Consider the following 22,374-nt stretch of genomic DNA (forward strand, 5'->3'; position numbering starts at 1 on the left):
GTTTATTTCCTCTATCCATACACATACTAAAAATATAGAGCCAAAATATTTAAGCACTCTGTCAGGTCTAATATTTCAAATGCAGGCAACTTGTTTTAAAAAGGCCTATTGATTTTTAAGTCCTCACTATAAAAGATAAGCAATGATTTAACATAATGCCCATCTGCTGTGAGTGTAATCATGTGCTCACTGTCACTGGATAAAGTTCAAGATGATAGTCTGTATTCTTAAAGATTTTAGAATATGGCTCTAAGTGGTTTTTCCCATAAATTATGGTTATGATTATCTTTCAAATATTGCTAGGAGATCCTTCAGGAGTATGGGGAGTTGGTAGGTTGTTGTCATTATTGTTGTTTTGTTTTTCCTTGAAATGAATTGTTATGTTGCCTATCTTTACCTCAAATTAAGGTTTAAGCCTAAATTGTGAGCTTAAGCAATTTCCTGCCTCATTCTCCTTAGTAGCTTGTACTATAAACACCTGGCTTGTTTTTGCACTGTTTCTGGGCTTTTGCACTCTGCTACTTGAGCCACAGCTCTGCTTCCAGATTTTTTTCAGTAGTTTATTGGAGATGAGTCTCATAAACTTTTCAGCCCAGGCTAGCTTTGAACTGCAGTCCTCAGATCTCATCCAAGATGACCAGCTAGAAACAGGGCAATACCAGAGTTCCGTCTGCTCAGTCAGAAATACGAATTCTTCACAGAAGAGGCAGTGGCAGTGGCAGCAGTGAGGGACCCCAGATTCATGGCGCAGCACCTCTCTGCTCCACCCTGTGGAAGTGGCCCAGCTTGGGGCAGTGGCAGTGGCAAGGGACCCACGACTCGCGGCAGAGCGCCTATTGGCTCTAGTCTGCAGAAGAGGCAGCTGGCAAGGGACCCCAAACTCCTGGTGCCAACCCAGACAGCATAAACAATGGCAAAGAGTGTAAAACACAGACCCAACCTGCACTACCACCCAGCATAGCCCACAATCATCTCAACCAATGCAGAATACAGAAGTGACCAGCAACCTACAGCACACAAAAACAGCACCAATGGACAGCTTCCAACCAATACCAGAATAAGTGAGTACCCCACAGGGGACACCCCTCATCTAACCCCCCACTGCCACGGGAGACCAACACCGGTGGTTACCCCCCAGAACTTGACTTGGACTGCACCACCACCTAGACTACAGGTCCTACGGAAGCTGGGAGCTTTGCAAGTGCAACCAGAGGGCACATCCAGCCCATCAGGCTCGACCAAGAGTATCCCTGAGAGGGAATGTGAGCAGTCGAGGTTGCTGGTCCTTGACTAAAGGCAGGAACTGCCTAGGATATCCAATATGCAGTTGAAGTAACCTTACCTGCTTCCTAGGCAGAAACCCTAGCTATCTTAACTGCTTGCCCACGACTGGTCAGGCTCTGAGTGCACACTCCAGCAGAGGGCAAAGTGTGTTTTCCTACCACAATCAAACTAGAGTAAGCCCTACGTGGGTCAGACCAGCAGCTGGAAAACAGCCGCTCCCACAACAGAACCTCGGACCAGGTAAAATACAACCAGCTCAGCTCTAAGAGCAAGCTATATCAATTGATCCAGGAACAAATCCAGGACCAAGCAAAAGTAACCACCTAGTGACCAAAACAATCAGAGGCTGGAATTGGTCTCCAATAACCCTGAATCTACATGTGAAAATCACAGCGAAAAATTACACGATTCATCAACAGCCAAGATAGTGAACCAGACTCAAAGGCCAGCAACCACACAGGGGAGAAGGCTGTGGACGTGGAAAATAAATGGAAGACAAACACTACATCTAAGAGATCAAGAATTAAAGTGAGAAATAGATCAGAAATGTAAAAGACCAGGGAAGAAGCTATCAAAAAGAGTTCCAGAACTTCAAACAAGAAATGCATTCAAAAATAGATGCAATCCACACCTCACTAAAAGATGAGATTAATACTTTAAGGAAAGACATGGAAATTATAAATGGCTTAATTTCCTCCATGCAAAACTCAATTCCCTTCATGCAAACCACAATCGAAGTCACAGTTAAGAGAGTGAATGAAATGGAAAATAGAATATGAGATCCTGAAGACAAAATGCAGGCACTGGGGGGGGGGGGGGAGGGGGGCGGGGGGAAGTTACAGATATGGAAAAAACACTCACAATATGGCAAAGGGAAGTCCAAGAACAAGCAGACTCTGCCAAGAAATTTAACCTTTGTATAATTGGAGTGGACAAAGGGGAGGAATACCTGAATAAAGGAATACAACACTTATTCAATAAGATCATCACCAAAAATTTCCCCAGTCTTAACAGAGAAAAATCTTACCTATATAACAGGCCTCCAGAAACCTAACAAGCAAGATCCCAGGAGGAACACTGCTAGGCACATTATAGTAAAAATGCTAGATTGTAGCAGTAAAGAAGCAATCTTGCATGCAGCAAAAGCAAAGAAGGAGCTATACTACAATGGGAAAAAAAATAGAATCACTGCAGATCTGCACATGGACACTGAATGCAAAGAAAACCTGGGAAAGTATCATCTGAGCCCTGCAAACCAATGACTGCCAGCCCAGACTAGTATCCAGTGAAGCTAGCATTCACATTCAATGGAGAAATTAAAATTTTAATAGTAAAAAAAAACTAAATTAATTCATAAACAATAAGCCAGCATTACAAAGAATATTAAGAGGGGGATTACAATCCGAGAAATCAATCAAGATCAGGGATCCATACCAAATAAATATCATTAGGAGACCAACTTAGTAAACACAGGAGGAAAGGAAAGAAGAAAAACTTAGGAAAGTAAGAAAATGACAGGAAACACAATATACCTTTCTATAACAACCATAAACACTAATGGATTCAAATCACCAAAAGAAAAAGAACTGCAGAATGGATCATAAAACAAGACCCATCAATTTGTTGTCTTCAAGAGATCCATCTCACAGCCAAAAATAAAAGCAAACTCCAAGTGAAAGGATGGAGGAAATGCCTCCAGCAAGAAGGCAGGAGTTGCCATCCAGATACCTGTCAAAATAAACTTTACATTAAACTTTACATTAAAATCATTACGAAAAGACAAAGAAGGTCACTACATATTAATACAGGGAACAGTCCAAGAAGAGGGTATCACGATTGTCAAGTTATATGCCCCAAACATCAGTGCACCCAAATATGTTAGGCAAATACTCTCAGATTTACAGGGAAATAGAAACAGAGGGAACAATCCCAAACTCCTTTTATGAAGCCAATATCACACTCATCCCCAAAACAGGCAAAGACCCAACAAAAAAAGAGAACTACAGACCAATCATTTTGATGAACACAGATGCAAAGCACCTCAATAAAATTCTAGCCAACAGAATCCAGAAACATATCCAAAAAATCATACAATATGACCAAGTAGGCTTCATCCCAGAGATGCAGGGATGGTTTTACATAGGCAAATCAATAAATGTAATCCATCACATCAACAGATCCAAGGTCAAGAACCACATGATTATCTTTATTGACACGGAAAAGGCTTTTGATAAAATACAGCACTCATTCATGTTAAAAGCTCTGGAAAAAATGGGAATAGAAGGAACATTCCTTAAAACAGTAAAAGCTGTATACAACAGACCAACAGACAATATTATACTTAATGGGGAAACTACAACCAATTCCCCTAAAAACAGGAACAAGGCAAGGATGCCCCTTATCTTCACTCCTCTTCAATATAGTTCTGGAATCCTTAGCCAGAGCAATAAGGCAAGAAAAGGACATTAAAGGGATCCACAAACTATCTTTTTGCAGATGACATGATTTTATATCTTAATGATTCCCAAAACTCCATACCCAAACTCTTAGAGCTTATAAACCACTTCAGCAAAGTACAGGATACAAAATGAACCACCAAAATGAGTCTCCTTTCTGTACACCAACAATATACAAGCAGAAAGGGAAATCAAGGAAACAACCCCCTTCATAATAACAAAAAAAAAAAAATCTAGGAATTAACCTAACCAAAGATGTAAAGGATCTATTTCATGAAAACTATAAAAGCCTTTAAAAAAGGAATCATAGAGGATACCAGGAAATGGAAAGACCTCCCATGTTCCTGGATAGGCAGAATTAATATAGTGAAAATAGCTATGCTGCCAAAATTGATATACACATTCAATGCAATTCCCATTAAAAATCCAATGGTGTATTTTGCTGAAATAGAGAAAACAGTCCAAAAGTTCATATAGAACAACAAGACCTAGAATAGCCAAAGCAATGTTAGACAAAAGGAAAAATGCAGGAGGGATCATGATACCAGATTTCAAGCTCTACTATAGAGCCATAATAACATAGACAGCTTGGTACTGGCACAAAAAGAGAACCAAAGCCCAATGGAACAGATTAGAGGACCCAGAAATAAAACTGTATACATAGAGTCAGTTGATATTTGACAAAGGAGCCAAAGATATACAGTGTAAGAGTCATAGCCTCTTCAACTACTGGTGCTGGGAAAACTGGGTGGCCACATGCAGAAAACTATGTAGCCTGTCACCATACATTAACATCAACTCAAAATGGATTAAAAACCTAAACATCAAACCTGATACTCTGAAACTACTGTAGGACAGAGTAGGAGAGACACTTGAATTTATATGCACAGGCAGGAACTTCCCAGGGTCACAACAAATTGGAGAGAGACTCGATAAATGGAACTACCTTAAAATAAAAAGTTTCTGCACAGATAAAGAAATAGCAACCAAACTAGAAAGAAAGCCAATGAATTGGGAAAAATATCTACCAGCAATATATCAATCAAGGGTCTAATATCCATTATATACAGGGAACTCAAGAAACTAACCCTTCACAAATTTAACAAACCAATCATGAAATGGGCAAAGGAGCTAGAGAGAAACTTCTCAGAAGAGATTAAAATGGCAAAGAAACACATGAGGAAATGTTCATCTTCCCTGCCTGTAAAGGAAATGCAAATAAAAACCACACTGAGATACCACCTTACCCCAGTTAGAGTGGCCCACATCCTAAATTCAGCCAATGACAAATGCTGGAGGGGATGCGGAGAAAGAGGAACCCTACTGCATTGCTGGTGAGAATGTACACTTTGCAAAGCAGTGTGGAGGTATCTCAGAAAGCTAAATATAAACCTCCCCTATGACCCAGCCATACCACTCCTAGGCATCTACCCTGAACAACAGGAACTAGTATACGAGGACACATGCACCTCCATGTTTATTGTAGCACTGTTCACAATTGCCAAAATGTGGAAACAACCCAGATGCCCCACTACTGATGGTGGATCCAAAAAGTGTGGTACCTATATACAATGGAATATTATGCAGTCATTAGAAAGGACAAAATTGTAGAGAGCTGCGAGAGGCCGCACCTGGAAGATGGCGCCGGCTTCCACCCTCCGCCTTCCCGATGGCGAGTGCTCTCTGTGGTAAACAACTCCTTATATGGCTAAGGCAAAGAATCTGGCTTGCTTCCGCGTACCTGAACCTATTGGTGGTTCCCACGTGGCGTATCAGGGTTAGCTACCCAGCGGGTACTTAAGGCTGTGGGGAATTCTCCCCGGGGTTGGGGTCAGAAGATTACTCAAAGGTCCTGAATAAACTGCAGAGAGAAGAGTTCGGTGTCGCGTCTTCCTTGCTGGTCGAGGCGGGTAGCGACACAAAATAATGGCATTTTGCAGGGAAATGAATGGAATTAGAGTGAAATATTTTGAGTGAGGTAATCCAAGAACAAAGAGACAAACAGCACATGGTCTCCCTGATATGTGGATGCTAAAGCCAAAATCCAAGGAGATATGACAACATAAACAGGACTGGAGAAACAAAGGACAACCACTCATTTTGTCATATCATTGTTAAATGACTCCATGTTCTTGACAATATATATGGAGGGAAGCCAGGAAGAGGATGCAGAATAAGTGGGAAATGGAACAACATACAACAAAGGGTCCCATCAGCTGCACTGGACATAGAAGGAAAAGAACTAAGTAACCCAAAGATAGGGATGAGAAGGGAGGAATGAGAGGGAAAGAGAGAACAGCTTACACTAAGCAAAAGGAAAGAAATGTAAACATCACCTGATGTGGAAGAAATAATTGTATTGTCAAAGCTCATAGAATTCACAAACTTTATAGACCATGATAATGACAATTTGCCTTGTTAAGGTTAAAATGTGTTTGTGACTTTATGTGTCACTATTTCACAAAACTGTGAAATATGTGTAATTTGTGTAATCACCTAATCTCAATTTTAAGAAAAGAAAAGTGAAAGAAGGGATAGGTTAGGGACGATGGGTGACAATATTGTCAGACACCTTGTATTCATATACTGTTTTGTAGAGTGGGAACTTCTTTGTACAACTACTTAAAGATAACAATAATAAAAATATAGAAAGAAAGAAAGAAAACAAATCCCGACCTGGAAATTCAGCTCAAGCCATCTGTATAGTGAAGAACACAATTCAGAATGAGCCCACATTTACTGCAGACCTCTGTTTTGGGAAGCATACTCCATAGAACAGCTTGGCAATCTTCATTTCACATAGATCTCTTCTTGTGTCAAACCATTCTGGAACATTGCAGCTGCACTGCAACAGAGAAAATTACTTCATAGGAAAAACCACGGAAGGAGTCCACTGGAACACTAAACCCTGTGAGTCATGTGCTTGCCACGTCATCTGAGAAACAGGCATGAAACATAGGAAGGTGGGAGAGGGAGCATTAACAAGAGACAAACTTCTGAGCTCCAAACCCAGAGCCCTTTTAGATCTCAGACTGTGTTGGCAAAGTGAGGATTTACTCTCCTTCAGCCTGTCAGGAATTTTCAATTAGGAGAGTTTGGGACAAGGGATAAGTTTGGTGGTGGTTGCTCAAAGATGGCATCAGGCTCAGACTGCACTAGGCAAGAGAGGATTTAGGCTTTGATCGATTGTGTCAGAGATTGGGTTTGGTAAACCTGGGACAAAGGAGTTTCTACCGAGGCAACACACCAGTCTAGGCCCACCCCCCTACGTGAAGACTTACCCTCCCGTGAGCCTGTGACAAAGAGTGTCACTATGGCTTCTAGCCAAATCCATCAACTATACAGACAAGAACTGATACCATCAGGAACTATACACAGAGCAGCAGAGGGTGGTATTCCAAACCAGAGTCCCACCCCTGAGCTTAGCCCTCAGGGATGAGTAAAAACATATCTCCCACTAGTTCTACTTGGAACCCAACTCCAGGACCAGAAGTCCCTAATCTCAGAGTTCTACCCTCAAACTCAGCCACCAGGCCTGAATGGAAGGTGGCACTTCAAACCCTAGTATTGGTCTCAATGGGGGTACTAAACCTGGGAAAGGTCTTAACAGGTCTTAACATCTGAGCAACCATTGTGGTTCTCTAATGCTTATGAGCATACAACACGGACTCTAACCCTGGAAAAGGCCTTGTTGAGACATCTAGCACTAGCCAATGGAAAGCAGAAAGAGGCCTCTAAAAGCCTATGCATGTATTCCCATGTGACACTGCCAGTCTCCCACTGAAAGTCTATGCATAGCCTCGACCAATCCTGAATCAAAGAGTGGGACACCGCTGGCCACCACTCAAGCCCAAACTTACAGCCCTGATCAGGACACCACAAGCCCCTGACAGCATCAGCATCAGGGTGGCGAAGGTCTGCACCCAGCCTAACACAGGGCCTGTGGGTGCAACCCTTGTGTGAGAAGCCACTACACACAGCATCAAGGATTACACAGAGACCAAACAGCCTCAAAGGCCAGCCACAACATCCATATGTAGGATACCTCCATCCATAGCTCCAGAATGTATCCTAGCCAACCACAAAAAGCCCACTTTGCTTTACTTTGCAGGGCACTCTCATGAACAACACAAGGAGAAGGGGGAGAGGGAGAGGAATGCTCCACCAATCCAGCCCCAGAAGCTTGCCTAAACATCCAAGGGCCAGACACCAGTGATATCCCACCACTCCAGGATTTGCATCTAACTGGGCACAAACAACTTCTGTGTGTCACTGTGTCTCACACCCTCAGACACATCACAGCCAGAAACATCACAAGATGGACTCCCAATCTCTGGAAAATACTAACTGAAAAGTGATCACAAGAAAACCACAGCCTATTGGTGTTCAAATACGTAAATTCAGGACTTCTACAAACCCTGAACTGACCTGAGTAAGTCACAATGAAAGATCACAAAATTCATGAACAATCAAGACAACATGCCACTCTCAAAAGTGATCAACAACTCAGGGAAGTACTCAAATGAGAGGGAATGAGAAGAGATGTAGAACAAAACTATTAAAGCAATGAAATTGCATTGGCAATTAGCCAATGAAATAAAAGAGCAGATACAAAAGCAAATAGAAGAATTCAAGGAGGAAATGGCCAAGGATATATAGGACATCCCAGAAGGCACGGAGAAGATAGAATGCTTACACACTTCATTGAAAGATGAAATTAACACACTGAGAACTGACATCAACAAAGCTGGAAGTATGAAAAACGCAATCTCCCTATTGCAAAGCACAGTTGAAAGCATAGACAAAACAAGTGAAGTAGAAAATGGTATTAGGAGTTGAAGATAAAGCAGGAGAATGAGAAAAGAAAAAAGTCATGGAAAAAACACTCAGATCATATAAAAGGGACATTCAGGAATTGGCAGACTCCACCAAAAAGATGAAATCTATGCACAGTGGGGATAAATAAGGGAAATCAAAATAAAGGCATTAAAAACCTACTTAACAATAACAGGAAAAAAACTCAAAAAGTAAAATAAAAAAACCTCTTGTTACCATTTCTTGGAGTTCATTCCCATAAGCATCATTTTATATGATCATATGCACATAGCAATTAAGCCCTTGTAATCCTCACCTAAGAATATCTTCCTTTGATCTTACTGTGTTAATATTTAGAGTCCTGCTCAATTTATCATGTCCAAATTAATCATTGTCTTTTACTTTCCATTGGGTTTACTTGTGGATGTATAGGCGCATTCTAATTATTTCATATGAGGGAAACCATCCAACCTGTGTTTCTTTGGGTCTGGCATACTTTTCCAGGTCTTTCCATTTCCATTTCCATTTGTTAAAATGGGGCAATATCATTCTTTCTGATAGAAGCACAAAATTCCAGTGTGTGTGTGTGTGTGTGTGTGTGTGTGTGTGTGTGTGTGTGTGTGTGTGTGTGTGTGTGTCACATTTTCTTGATCCATTCGCCCACTGAGGGGCATCTGGGTTGACTCCATATCTTAACTATAGTAAACAATGCTGCAAAGAACATGGTTGTGCTGGTGGCTTTAGTGTGACCTTGTTTATGGTCAGTAGGATAAAGGCCCAGGAATAGGATTTCTGGGTCATAGGAAAGCTCTGTGTTTAATATTTTAAGGACCCTCTATCAACTGTGTAGTAGTGTTTCCTTTTGGCCACATCACCACCAGGATCTGTTATTGTTAGTTTTCTTGATAATGGACATTCTAACTGGGCTGAGGTGGAATCTCAATGTTGTCTTGATTTGCATTTCTTTTTACGGACAGAGATGTTGACCATCTCTTCATGTATCTATTGGCCATCTTACTTCTTCTGAGAAGTCTCTCTTTAAGACTTTAGCCCATTTATTAATTCAGTTGTTGTGTCTTTGAGGATTTGTTTTTGGGGAGTTTATATTTTTGAGTGCTAAGGCTACTATAGATTTTCTCCCATTCTGTTGGCTTTCTATTTATCTGCTAGCTCTGTCATTTGTCAAGCAGAAACTTCAGTTTATCCATTTATCTTTCTTAAAATTATTGTGATTCTAAATCTTTACTTAGGAAGTTTTGATCCAAACCAAGGAGCCCTAGTGTTTCCCCTATCCCTTCCTGCAATATTTTCAGAGTATCTGATCTTACATTGATGTCTTCGATCCGTTTTGAATTGATTCTAGTGAAGGGTGATATATAAGGATGCAGTTTCAGTTTTCTGCATGTCTATAGCCAATTCTGCCAGAACCATTTGTTGAAGAGCCTGTCTTTCTTCCATCCTGTGTTTTTTGCTCCTTTACCAAATATTAGGTGGCTATAGGACTTGGGTCTATTTCTGGATCTTTGATTCTATTCTGTTGGTATCCGGGCCTATTCTTGTGCCAGTACCAAGGTGTTTTTATTACTATGGCTTTGGAATAGAGTTTGAAGTTTGGTTTGATATTACTCCAGCACTGGTCTTCCAGTGCTACTCAGAATCTTCTCTTACTCATATCAATTTTTGGACTATTTCTTCTATATTATTGAAGAATGCTGTTTGAATTTTGATGGCTATTACATTGAACTTGAAAATAGTTTTGGGCAGGATTGCCATTTTCATGATGTTAATCTTTCCAATCCAGGAGCATGGAGGTTTTTCCATTTCCTTAACTCTGCTTTCATTTCTGTTTTCAGGTTTTAGAAGGTTTCAATGTAGACATCCTTCACATTTTTGGTTATGGTAATTCCTAGGGTTTTTTTGGTTTGGTTTAGTTTGGTTTGGGGGTTTTGTTTGTTTGTTTTGGCTATTACAAATGGAGTTGCTTTCTTGATTTCAGTCTCACTCTTCTCATTGTTGGGATATAGAAAAGCTATTGATTTCTGTGGGTTAATTGTATACTCTGCTAATTTGTCAAAGTTTTAGAACAGCTCAATTAAGTTGGGAGAGGAATCTATGGGATCTCTAAAAAAAAGATTATGTCATCTGCAAAGAGGGAAATCCAGTACTATATTGAGAAGGAGTGGAGTTGACATGCTTGTCTCATTCCTCATTTTAGAGGAAATGGTTTTAACTTTACACCCGTAAGTGTAATGCTGGCTGTAGGTTTGTCATATAGAGCTTTTATTATATAAGGAATTTCCATGGATTCCTAGCATCTCCAGAGCTTTTATCATAAAAGGGTGGTGAATCTTGTCAAATGCTTTTTCTGCATCTATTGAGATGATTGTGTGGTTCTTGTCTTTACTCCTGTTGATGTGCTGTCCTTTATATAGGGGTGTCACTGTTACCTAGAGTCGCAGTATAATTGAGAAATAGCTAGGTTTTTAAAGACTGTGAACCCTAATTACAAGTCAAAATGAACAGATGAATTCTTTAACCATTTTGTTTGAGTGGCCAGAATAAAGTCTGCCTTACAAACTTTGAGTCTGCACAACACCTCGCAGTCCAAGATTAGGCAGCAGTGGAAGGAGGGTGACTCTCTAAAACAGGAAGTGGTTCTTACTTGCCACCTAGAATCTGCAGAGCACTTGGGTATGGGCAGGACGGCAGCATTTTTGTAATCAGTAGCCTACCTTGATATGGAGAGGTGGCTAGTACCTGAGTTCCTTTGCTTCCCCAGCCTGAACTTGCACTTGGGTTCATGACCTGTCCAGTTGTTGTTGTTGTTTTCAGTGAGATTTTAGAGACTTTGGTTTTGTAATTCCAAGGTGCTCAGCCAGCCAGGATCTATGAAGGAATTTGGTTGGAATGCTGAGCTTCTCCTTACTCACTGCTAAGGGGCTAGGCTGCTGCTCCCTGGGTGGGCCTTTTGTTTGTCACCAGAGAGGGATGATGTAAGGGTATCAGATTCTTTGCCCTTTTCCAAAATGGAGCCATTTCTCTGACAAGTGTTTCCGGCCAGGTGCTCTGGCAGCGTCTGCTCTGGCAGCATCTTTGTCACTTTCAAAAATGGTAGTTGTCTTGGGGAGGGGTTCCCAGATGCTGTTGTCTGAGAGGGAGGGGGATGTCTTTTCTGTGAGACTCATGGTTCCCATTGATGCCTTGGACTCTCTGCAATGAGATGAGTTCTCTGTGAGTTTGACTGTCTGCTTTGGCTGTGGGCTCCCACTCCTGCTATCTCCTGTTTGGGCTCTTTAAATTCTGCAGTGAACATATGTGTAAAGTCCAGAGGCTGCAGCTGCAGCTGCCATTGGCTGCAGGCACTGAATTCTCTCTTCTTATGCAAGCAATTTATAATCTTCTTCTTTGGTGTATATGTCTGTATAATTATAGCTTATGTGGCATGACTGTCCAGATGTGGAAAGCCTGATGGGACCATAAAACTCTGCTTCTTTGGAGAGAGCTTAGGTTGTTTGCTTTCTGTCATCTCCTCAATCCATTATGGTGGCCTATTTCTGAATATGATTTACACTTTTGTGTCCTGGGAGAACTGGATTCTGGGAGAATTTCTGTTGCTTCTGTAGTTGTCCCTTAGAGTTGCCAACTCAGAAGCCCTGGATGTTAATTTCTTGGTTTAAAAGAATATACTATAAAAATAGTTGGATACATTCAAGCTCTAGAATAGCATCTGTGAATATTCATAATCATGAAATGTTTGGGAGACATTTGTCTCATCTAGAGCCTGCATCAACATAATTGATCTTCTTTTATTAGTTTTACCATTATCGAAGATCTACTCTTCTGCACAGTAAAGTGTAAGTTTCAAGGTCTCAACTTCATGATAGGTTAGAATGGGTCCCTAAACTATAATCACTTCCTTTTGTGGACCTATGCTTCATTATCCATCTTCTACTTACTCTCATTTGAACTCAGGTCTTGGTTACTGAGATCAGCTCACATTCCAGAGTATGGTATTGCTATAACTTGAATGTGTCCTCCAAAAAGTTTGTGCATTGGAAACTTAATACCTATGTTTGTTATTTTTGGAAGTGGACCTTTTGTAAGGAGATGAGGATTACGTTAGGTTAGGCTCCCATAACAGCATTAGAGATGTTATTGTTGTTGTTATTGTGCTGGCTAGGCAAGCAGTCTACCATTGAACTACCCCACTGAGGTAGAAAAGGAAGATGGATCTGAGCTGGAAGGCTCCCTCCGTCACCATTTACCAGGTGCTAGGGCCATGCTTTAAGACTTCCAAGATTTCTCTAACCCTGTGCAAGATAAACTTCTGCTCTTTTATATTATCTAGTGCGTGAGATAAGGTTTAAATCTTAATTGCCTCCCCCGCCCAATTAAAACTCACTAGAGGTTTTTGTCCTTGCTAAAGGCACTATTTGGAGGTGGTAGAGCTTCAGAAGACATGAAGTAGAGAAAGTAGATCATTGGGGATATATTTTCAGAGGAGATATTGGGACCTTAGTACCCACCCCCTCCTGACCTCAATAAGGTGAACAGATTTTTCTCAAACATGTCTTCCCTATTAGGATCTTGTACCTCATTATAGGTTCAAAGTTACAGGGCCAAGTGGCCATAGGTTGAACTTTAAAAACCGTACACCATGCTAAACCTTTCCTCCTTTAAGTTGAATTTCACAAATACATTATCAGTGACAAATATCTGAGTAGTGCACTGCTAGAGTTAGAAGTATGAACATTTACATTTCAATAAAAACACATAAACAGTGAAAAAGTGCAGCTCACTGGATGCTGATGAAAATGAACTATACTACTTGTGAGTGGAGAGAAAAGGGAGGCCTCGGAGAGTGTGAGGGAATGAAAGACACTGCATGAAAGGAAATCTACTCATTACCTCACTCAGGTAATTGTAATCCTTCTGTACATCAATTAATTTTAAAATAACAATAAAGTAAGATTACAACTGTAGTCATTGTAATCCTAAGTTGCTGTTCACACTGGCAGACCCGGGAACACAATGTCTGGTAGGCAGAAAGGGACCATACCATGCAGGTATGGACAAAGTTTATTAAAACCACATAGGGCATAGAAGGTAAGTCTGTAGTCACAGGACAATCACAAGGCAGAAAATTGACCTTAAACAGTTTTGGGGGAATGTGGACAATTTAGCAAGCAACCTTTAATCAGTGATCAGGAAGAGTTGTTCAAGAAAATAAAAAAAAGGAAGCAAGGTGCAGGTAGAGTTCCATTAAAAACCACAAAAGGAATCTTGAGGCATTGTTCTACATGATTAACTAGGAGGAACACAACTGGCACTTCTCACAAAGTCTGGTGCCCAGTTCACCACCCTTGCCTCGCATGGAGGAAAGGGCATCCCCCTTTCTCCCCCAGGGGGAATGCATGCCAGTGTGCACCCTCATGACACACAGGAACTCAGCTGGGGTTACAGGATTTGATGCCTCCGACAATCCTAGATACTCAGGAGGCTGAGATCTGAGGATTGTTGTTTGATGTCAACCCAGGAAGGAAAGTGTATGACATGCTTATCTCCAACTAACCACCAAAAAATTTGGAATGGAGCTGTGACTCAAATAGCAGATTGCTGGCCTTGAGCACAAAAAGCTAAAGGACAGTGCCCAGGCCCTGAATTCAAGCCTAAGGACCAACACACACACAAACATATACACACAGAGCCACATTCTTCTGGGCTGAGGGTATAGCACTTACTTGGTATAAGGTATATTAAATAGGTAGGTTTCATTAGGTAGCCAATGAAGAGAACACCACGCACTATTCAGGCAAGAGACAAAGCTTATTTACTGAACTGCTGCCCCCACCATGCATGGTAGAGAGGCATGGCTGAAAAAGGAAAGGGGGCAACCCATCCCTGGGTCAGAACTTATCTAGGCCAGGGACAGGAAGAGGTGTGGCTAGGCGGAGGAAAGGTGTGGCCACACTGGATCCGGATGTGACCTCAGAGTCTGGGACCCTCCTAAGGTCAGATGGGAGGCATGTGACCAGAGGTAGCCCAGGATGTGACCTAGCAGGAGGGGAAGGTGACTGCTTCCAGGTCTGCCAGTTACTAGGTAACAGATACTGGGCAGAAACTTAGCCAAGAGGGAGAGAGGTGTCTCCGTGCAGACCTTATATTCCAGCCTTTTGATAATTTTGAAAAAGGGCAAAGATTCTCTCTGGTTACTTCCTGCTTGCAAGGGTCATCAACAGTAGGGGTAAAAGGCTGAGATGTGTCCCCTTTGGGAGAAGGCAGCAGGCAGCAGCTGTCATTTGGTGGGCATTGAGTCCTTAGATGAAGTCTGGAGGAGGCAAGTCTCTTGGATGAAGTCTGGAGAAAGTCTCATGACGCATTGAGGGACTGAAAAAAAATACTAGGGAGCAAATAAATGGCAAGAGGAAAGACTTGGGGCTGAAAATGTTGGTAGAAAAGTCCCTAGCTCCTTCTGACATCTAGCGACTAAGTAGAGAAGTCAAGTAACAAAGGCAAGAATGTAAATTCCTGACCAGTTGAAAGGAAGACGGGTATGGGCATTAGATGGACAGGCTTCTTACTTCTTTTTTTGGGGGAGAGGGGGGGGTCAGTCGTGGGGCTTGAACTCTGGGCCTGGGCGCTGTCCTCGCACTCTTCATCTCAAGGTGAGTGCTCTACCACTTGAGCCACAGTGCTACTTCTGGTTTTCTCGTCGTTTATTGGAGATAAGAGTCTCACAGACTTTCCTGCTAGGGCTGGCTTTGAACTGCAATCCTCAGATCTCAGCCTCCTGAGTAACTAGGATTACAGGTGTGAGCCACTTGCGCCCAGCCTCAGGCTTCTTATTTCTATTGACCTCCCAGCTCTGGTTAATTTTGAAAAGGCAGGCACAAAGTGACTGATGTGACATCATCTCCTCTTACTCCTCTCCATGTTCCCTTGTTCCCTAGACTGGCTGAGTCTAGGTGCTCGTTGCTAGGATGGCTTGTCCCAGTTAGTATTCATGGAGGTTTGAACTCAAGGCCTGGGTACTGTCCCTGAGTACTTCTGAGCGAGGCTAGCACTCTACCAGTTTGAGTTATAGTGCCACTTCTAGTGTTTGCTGGTTAATTAGAGATAAGAGTCTTGAGCTTCCAGCCTGGCTCTTTGCAGATTAGTTGGGTGATGGAGTCTTAGGGATTTTTCGGCCTGGGCTGGCTTTGAACTGCAAAAATCCTTTATTATTTTCAATTAAAGCAACAAGGAGATAAAACAGAATAAGTAGAGCTTACCTGGTCCTTATCAAGAATTGACCAACAAATATTCTACAATGACAAAAGTCATTAGATGTGATGAGAATTTTAGCACAGATATAGCATTGATTTCTTTCTGGTAACCCTAACACTTGGCATGCCACAGATTTGGGCCTGGGCTCAATCAGAAGCCCTTGTAGCAAAAACAACAATGTAATAACTCCAACTAATAACATTATTTTAATAGTAGGGATTGAACCCAGTGCATTGTGCACAAACACTGTATAAGCCTCATCCTCAGCCCATTAATCATTATTCTGAAGAACAGTGACAAAGAGTCATTTCTCAGATTCTATTACTTCCCAAATAGGAAATTATACTTGAGCTATAAGATTTTAGGACAGTAGGCGCCAGTGGCTCATGCCTGAAATCCTAGCTACTCAGGCTGAGATCTGAGGATCATGGTTCAAAGCCAGCCAGGGTAGGAAAGTCCCTGAGACTCTTATCTCCAATAAACCACCAGAAAATGGGAAGTGATGCTGTGGCTCAAGTGGTAGAACGCTTGCCTTGAGCTACAGAGCTAAGAGATTGCACCTAATCCCAGAGTTTAAGCCCCATGACTGACAAAAAAAAAATGCAAGTAACCATCCATTGAAAACAGGAAAAAGATTTTTTTTTAAAAATTAAGTGATGGTGATGGCAGGTACATAAATGGATTGGGGAAAAATCATGCACAATTGAGAGTAATTGAGACCTTTTTCGAATTTACATCTTTCTGATGAGAGCAATGTGCAAACAGGCCTGGCAATGATCCAACTCTTTTTTTTTTATTTTTTTTTTTCTTGTAAAGCTACTATACAGAGGGTTACAGTTACATGAGTGAGGTAATGAGTACACTTCCTCTTGAACATTGTTACCCCCTCCATTGTTTTCCCCCTACCATCCCCTCCCTCCCTCCCTTCCCCGAGGTATTTTTTTTTTCTTTTTTTTGATTGTGATTAAATGATTACATAATTTCAAAGTCACAAGTTCATTCTAACTTCCCTGGAGCAAATTGTCTACCACAGTCTGTAATATATAACAGTGTTCACATGTTATATACCATATTTGTGATCAGCAGCATGGGGATATTTAGTAGTGGTTCAACCAGATGAGCGGGAGTTCCTTGTTTCTTAAGTCCTGTTAGTTTTGTCGTATCACCTAACCTTTTGGATTTAGCATCCACTTATCAGGGAGACCATGTACCGTTTGTCTCTTCGTTCTTGGCTTACCTCGCTCAACATTCCTTCTAGCTCCATCCATTTCCCTGAAAATGCCATTATTTTGTCATTTCTAATGGCTGCATAATATTCCATTGTGTATAGATACCACAATTTTTGGATCCATTCATCTGTGGTGGGGCATCTAGGTTGTTTCCATATCCTAGCTATTGTGAACAGTGCTGCAATAAACATGGAGGTGCACGTGTCCTTGTATATTGGTTCCTGTTGTTCAGGGTAGATGCCTAGAAGTGGTATGACTGGGTCTTAAGGGAGGTCAATCTTTAGCTTTCTAAGGACCCTCCAGCCTGCTTTCCAAAGTGGTTGTATAAGTGTACATTCCCACCAGCAGTGTAATAGGGTTCCTCTTTCTCCACATCCCCTCCAGCATTTGTCGTTGGCTGATTTGTGGATGTGGGACATTCTGACTGGGGTGAGGTGGTATCTCAGGGTTGTCTTTATTTGCATTTCCTTCACCACCAGGGATGATGAACATTTCCTCATGTGTTTCTTTGCCATTTTTATTTCTTCATTTGAGAAGTCCCTCTTTAGTTCCCTTGCCCATTTAGTAATTGGTTTGTTAGGTTTGGGAGGGATTAGTTTCTTGAGTTCCCTGTATATACAGGATGTTAACCCCTTGTCTGATATATTGCTGGTAAATATTTTTTCCCAATTAGTTGGTTGTCTTTCTAGCTTAGTTGCGATAGATTTAGCTGTGCAGAAGCTTTTTATTTTAAGGTAGTCCCATTTGTCGACTCTCTCTCCAACTTGTTTTGACTCTGGGACTCTGTACAGGAAGTTCCTTCCTGTGCCTATTAGTTCAAGTGTCTCTCCTACTCTGTCCTGCAGTAGTTTCAGAGATTCAGGTTTAATGTTAAGGTCTTGAATCCATTTTGAGTTGATGTTGGTGCATGGTGATAGGCTGGGGTCCACTTTTAGTTTTCTGCATGTGGCTGCCCAGTTTTCCCAGAACCAGCGGTTGAAGAGGCTGTGTTTCTTCCATTGTATGTCTTTGGCTCCTTTGTCGAATATCAGCTGGCTGTAGGCCTGTGGATTTATATCTAGATCTTCTATTCTGTTCCATTGGTCTTCGGGTCTGTTTTTGTGCCAGTACCATGCTGTCTCTGTAGTAGAGTTTGAAGTTCGGCATGGATATCCCTCCCATATTGTCTTTATCCCCTAGAATTGTTTTGGCTATTCTAGGTCTTTTGTTGTTCCATATAAATTTTTGGACTGTTTTCTGTATTTCAGTGATGTACGTCATTGGGATTTTAATAGGAATTGCATTGAATTTGTATATTAGTTTTGGAAGTATCACCATCTTTACTATATTAAGTCGGCCTATCCAGGAGCATGGGAGGTCTTTCCATTTCCTAGTGTCTTCTGCAATTTCTTTCTTTAACTTTTTATAGTTCTCATTAAATAGATCTTTTACATCTTTGGTTAGGTTAATTCCTAAATATTTTATTTTTTGGGGGGTTATTGTGAATGGGGTTGCTCCCTTTATTTCCCTCTCTTCCTGTACGTTATCAGTGTATAGGAAGGCAACTGATTTTTGTGGGTTTATTTTGTATTCTGCTATTTTGCCGAAGTGACTTATGATTTCTAAAAGTTTGGGGATGGAGTTTTTGGGATCGTGGAGGTATAGTATCATGTCGTCTGCAAAAAGGGATAGTTTAACTTCTTCTTTCCCTATGCGGATCCATTTAATGTCTTTTTCTTGCCTTATTGCCCTGGCTAAGGGTTCTAGGACTATGTTGAAGAGGAGTGGAGACAGTGGGCATCCTTGCCTTGTTCCTGTTTTTAGGAGGATTGGTTGTAGCTTTTCCCCATTAAGTATAATATTGGCTATTGGTCTGTCATAAATGGCTTTTATTGTTTTTAGAAATGTTCCTTCTATTCCTATTTTCTCCAGAGCTTTTAGCATGAATGAATGTTGAATTTTATCAAAGGCCTTTTCTGCATCTGTGGAGATAATCATGTGATTCTTGACCTTGGCTCTGTTGATATGCTGGATTACATTTATTGACTTACGTATGTTAAACCATCCCTGTGTCTCTGGGATGAAGCCTACCTGATCATAGTGTATTTTTTTTTTTTTATGTGTTTCTGGATTCTGTTAGCTAGAATCTTGTTAAGGATCTTTGCATCTGTGTTCATCAAGGAAATTGGCCTGTAATTCTCCTTTTTGGTTGGGTCTTTGCCTGGTTTGGGGATGAGTGTGATATTGGCTTCGTAGAATGAGTTTGGGATAGCTCCCTCCTTCTCTGTTTCTCTGAAGAGCTTGAGGAGTATGGGTATTAGTTCTTTTTTAAAGGTCTTATAGAATTCTGCTGTGAATCCATCTGGTCCTGGGCTTTTTTTTGTTGGAAGACTTTTTTTTTTTTTTTTTTTTTTGGTCCCGTCGTGGGGCCTGAACTCTGGGCTTGGGCACTGTCCCTCAGCTCTTCAGCTCAAGGCTAATGCTCTATCACTTGAGCCACAGCGCCACTTCTGGCTTTTTGCTTATGTGGTGCTGAGAATCGAACCCAGGGCCTCAGGCATGCAAGGCAAGCGCTCTACCACTGACCCAACTTCCCAGCCCCTGTTGGAAGACTTTTGATAGCTTCCTGTATCTCATTATAGGATATTGGCTTATTTAATTGGTTAACTTCTTCTTTGCTCAGTTTGGGTAACTTGTATTTCTCTAAAAATGCATCCATTTCCACCAGATTTTCTTCCTTTAGAGAGTATAGCTTTTGAAAGTACTCTGTTAGAATTGTTTGGATATCTTGGGTACGTGTTGTGATGTTTCCCGTGGCATCCCTAATCCTATTAATATGGGTTTCCTCTCTTCTTTAATTAATCTTGCCAACGGGCCATCAATTTTGTTTATTTTTTCAAAGAACCAGCTTTTCGTTTGGTTTATTTTGGTTATGGTTTTCTGATTTTCTAATTGGTTAATCTCTGCTCTCAATTTGGTTATCTGGCTTCGTCTAGTAGCTTTAGGTCCCATTTTTTCTTGTTTGTCTAGCTGTTATAGTTGCAACATGAGATTATTTACTTGGTCTGTCTCCATTCTCTTGATGTGGGCACTGAGGGCAATATATTTGCCCCTCAGGACTGCTTTTGCTGTGTCCCACAAGTTTCTTTGTGAGGTGTTTTCATTTTCATTGAGTTGTAGGAAATGCTTCATTTCTTCTCTGATCTCTTCTGTTACCCAGGCATTGTTAAGGAGTGTGCTGTTCAATTTCCATGTATTAGAGAAATTTCTGCGGTATGCTTTGTTATTGAGAGCTAGCTTGATTCCACTGTGGTCAGATAGGATACAGGGGATTATGTCGATCCCTTTGTATTTGCTTAAGTTCCTTGCATGAACTATGATATGGTCTATTTTGGAGAAAGTTCCATGAGCTGCTGAGAAGAATGTGTACTGTGTTGTTTTAGGGTGAAATACTCGGTAGATGTCAGTTAATTCCGCTTGAAGTATGGCCTCACTTAATTCGGTAGCTTCTTTGCCAATCCTCTGGTTGGTAGACCTGTCCTTTGGTGAGAGTGGCGTGTTAAAGTCTCCTAGTATTATCGTATTGGGATCTATTTTATTCTGTAAGTTTGAGAGCATTCGTTTAAAATATCTGGGTGCACCGATATTTGGGGCATATAAGTTGATGATGGTTATATCCTCCTCTTGGATTGTTCCCTTTATTAATATGTAGTGTCCATCCTTGTCTTTCTGTACTGATTTTAATGAAAAGTTTATTTTGTCAGATATCAGGATAGCTACACCTGCTTTCTTACTGGGGGCATTTGATTGGTAGATCCTTTTCCACCCCTTCACTCTGAGTTTGTTTGTATGTTTGGCTGAGAGGTGGGTCTCCTGAAGGCAACAGATGGATGGGTCTTGTTTTCTGATCCAGTCTTCAGTTCGTTTTCTTTTAATTGGCGAATTCAGCCCATTTATATTCAGAGAAAGTATAGAGAGATGCATTGTTGTCCCTGCCATTCCGTTTTCCTAAGTTTTTCTTCTTTCCTTTCCTCCTGTGCTTGTTCAGTTAGACTTTGAGTAATGCCTGTTTGGGGCAGGTCCCAGTTCCTGGTTGCTTTCTTCAGGTTGTGTCCCCCCTCTTAGAATTCTTTGTAATGCTGGCTTAATGTTTATGTATTCATTTAGTTTTTCTTTGCTATTAAAAGTTTTCAGTTCTCCATCGAATGTGAATGCTAGCTTTGCCGGGTATATCAGTCTGGGTTGGCAGTTATTGGCTCTTAGGGCTCATATGGTGCTTTCCCAGGCTTTTCTTGCATTCATTGTTTGTGTGGAGAGATCTGCAGTGATTCTAATTTTTTTCCCGTTGTAGTATAGCTCCTTCTTCATTTTTGCTGCATGCAGGATTGTTTCCTTATTATTCAGATCCATTATTTTTACTATGATGTGTCTAGAAGTGTTTCTCCTGGGATCTTGCTTGTTGGGTGTTCGATAAGCTTTTGTGATGTAGTTAAGATGGTCGTTTTTGAGGTGGGGAAAATTTTCATTGACTATCTTGTTAAATAGGTGTTGCATTCCCTTGCTCTGGAATTCCTCACCTTCGTCCACTCCGATTATGCGAAGGTTAAATTTCTTGGCATTATCTGCTTGCTCTTGAATTTCCCTTTGGTTTAATTTGAGTGCTTTTTCCATATCTGTCACTTTTTGGTCCAGTTGGTGTATTCTGTCTTCTGTATCTGACACTCTACCTTCCATTTCATTCACTCTGTTGACCGTGGCTTCTATTGTGGTTTGCATGGAGGAAATGGATCCCTTTATGGATTCAATGTTGGTTCTCAGAGTACTGATCTCACCTCTCAATGAGGTGAGATCAGTATGCATTACCTCTAATTTGGCATTTATCTCACTTCTTACTGAGGTTTGTGCAGCTTCTATTTTTGCATCCTACTTTTGTTTGATATCCTGTCTATCTTTTGATAGTTCATCCTTGTGCTCTTTCAATTTCTGATCCATTTCTCGCTTTATTTCTTGAGTCATTGCCTCCAGCAACCCTTGGATGTAGCTTTTGTCTTCCATTCCTGCTTTGCTCCCACTGGGGCTCTCCCCTGCGTGGCTGCTGGCTTTTGAGGAGAGCTTGCTGTCCTGGGTAGTGGTAAACCTTGTGATTTTTCTCTGTGATTTTCGCATGGGGGTTCAGGAGACTGCTCTTCAATCTTGTTTTGGTGTGTCTGTCTTTGCTTGGTTGCTGATTCTGTATTGGTAGAGAGAGTCTGTGCCTGATCTGGATTCTGTTGGGAGCCTATTTCCAGTTGCTATTCTGACTTACTTAGGATTCTCAGCTCTCTGCTGTAGATTGCTGGCAATTC

This window comes from Dipodomys spectabilis, unplaced genomic scaffold (assembly GCF_019054845.1).
Source record: "Dipodomys spectabilis isolate Male_0828 unplaced genomic scaffold, ASM1905484v1 ptg000083l, whole genome shotgun sequence".
NCBI classification, from domain to species: Eukaryota; Metazoa; Chordata; class Mammalia; order Rodentia; family Heteromyidae; genus Dipodomys; species Dipodomys spectabilis.